The sequence below is a fragment of the Rutidosis leptorrhynchoides genome, chromosome 10 (genome assembly GCF_046630445.1).
Source record: "Rutidosis leptorrhynchoides isolate AG116_Rl617_1_P2 chromosome 10, CSIRO_AGI_Rlap_v1, whole genome shotgun sequence".
In the NCBI taxonomy this organism is placed as follows: domain Eukaryota; kingdom Viridiplantae; phylum Streptophyta; class Magnoliopsida; order Asterales; family Asteraceae; genus Rutidosis; species Rutidosis leptorrhynchoides.
In genome coordinates, this window is record NC_092342.1 from 182,539,666 (window position 1) to 182,542,252 (window position 2,587).

Genomic DNA, 2,587 nt, shown 5'->3' on the forward strand with positions numbered 1-2,587 from the left:
GTCTTCTTCTTCTTCTTCTTCTTCTTCTTCTTCTTCTTCTTCTTCTTCTTCTTCTTCTTCTTCTTCTTCTTCTTCTTCTTCTTCTTCTTTTTCTTCATCTTCCTCCTCCCTCACTTCATCTGTTTTGGGGGTATCATCAATAATTTTCTCAGTGCTAAAAGTAAGCTGTGAATAACATGATGATCGCATAGCGGTAAGCGGAGTAATTTCTGCAAAAAATTAAAGCGTCACAGTGATTATGTAGAGACCCGTCCTAATCCATCCAGACGAAGTCCGTATCGATTATAAACGATTCACAATAGTTGATTACATCGCGAGGTACTTGACCTCTATATGATACATTTTACAAACATTGCATTCGTTTTTGAAAAGACATTATTTCATTACATCGAAAGTTGACGGCATGCAAACCATTTCATAATATATCTAACTATAATTGACTTAATACTAATCTTGATGAACTCAACGACTCGAATGCAACGTCTTTTGAAATATGTCATGAATGACTCCAAGTAATATCTTTAAAATGATCAATTACACAGCGGAAGATTTCTTTTGTACCTGAGGATAAACATGCTTTCAAGTGTCAACCAAAAGGTTGGTGAGTTCATTAGTTTATCTTAAATAATCATTTCCATCATTTTAATAGACCACAAGATTTTCATTTCTCATAAACATACGTCCCATGCATAGAGACAAAAATATCATTCATATGGATTGAACACCTGGAAACCGACATTCACAATATGCATATAAGAATATCCCCCATCATTCCGGGATCCTTCTTCGGACATGATATAAATTTCGAAGTACTAAAGCATCCTGTACTTTGGATGGGGCTTGTTGGGCCCGATAGATCTATCTTTAGAGTTCGCGTCAATTAGGGTGGCTGTTCCCTAATTCTTAGATTACCAGACTTAATAACAAGGGGCATATTCGATTTCGATCATTCAACCATATAATGTAGTTTCAATTACTTGTGTCTATTTCGTAAAACAGTTATAAAAACAGCGCATGTATTCTCAGTCCCAAAAATATATATTGCAAAAGCATTTAAAAAGGGATTAATGAAACTCACCGTAATGTATTTTGTAGTAAAAATACACAGGACGACATTGAACAAGTATAGGGTTGCCCTCGGATTCACGAACCTATATCATTTGTATATTTATTAATACATATATTTGTAATCGAATAAGTTAATATATTATATCTTGGATTATATATTATACTTATTTAATTTGTGTATATATTCAAAATGTTTAATATTATTATAGTTATATATATAGGTATATCTGTTTAGTATTATAGTAAAAATGCCTATATTGTTATATATGAGTATTTCTAAAATAATTTATTAATATAGTTAATATATACTTATAATAATATTTTAAAAACTTTTTTTTTTCATAATACTTTTAATAATAATAATATTTCTATTACTAATAATCATAATTCTTGTTGTTTTAAAATGACAACTTTAAATAAATGATTATTATTGATAATAAGTTTTAATGATAATATTAGTATTGTTAATAAATATAATAATACTAATAATACTAATAATTATAATGTTAAGATAGTACTTATAACAGTGATAATGGTAATAATGATATTGCAATTTTTAAATGTGTTACTATATTAATAGAAATGATATTAACATCAATATTAATGAAATTAATACTTTTATTATTTTCATAATAATACTAATAACATTCATAATTGTATCTAATATTTTATTAATGATAATAAATAATAGCCTTTATAGATATATTTAATTTAGTATCAATAATAACAATAATTATTATAATACTTGTAATAATAATAATAATTAATATCAACAATAACAATTAATAATAATAACAATGATAATAATAATAATAATTATCATAGTAATAATAACAATAATAATAATAATAATATTTGAAAACTACCTCAAAAGCTCGGCTAAAAAGAAAACCCTCAAAACCGGACTCGAACCCAAGACCTTTCGCTTAACACAAACACATTATACCATCCTTCTGAACCTGTTATTCTGTAATTATTCAGATTCTATTTGCATTTACCCTTTACTTACGATTTCAATAACCTCATTCTACTTTATCATCAAACCCATTTCCATTCTGTTTCTTTCTTCCTTAACTTAAACCCATAATCATGTACCATAATCATTTCATGGACATCCTCTTCTTTGCTAAATCTTAATACCGAAACCATCATTTTTTACCTCAAGATCATCATCACACCCATCAATATTTTATGTATCTTCTTGCATCATCTTTAATACTTTACTAACATCAATTACAAAGAAAAAAAAACTACAATGGGTGGACGTAATTCCCTTCGGTCCATCATGTTTAATACGTAATTAAAATAGCAACCAATTCAACGTAGGTGCTCACCACCCAAGTTATGACCGAACCAGGAAAGGAAAAGAACAAGATTAATATAGTTTTACGGTATCCCAATCATTACGTGTAAAAAAAATTGAGGTCGGTTTTCTTTATGCTTTTTCTTTCACTAATTGACACCTTCCCTTTAATCATCAAGACCCCTTTTGTGCTGGCCATAATCTCCACTTGATCCA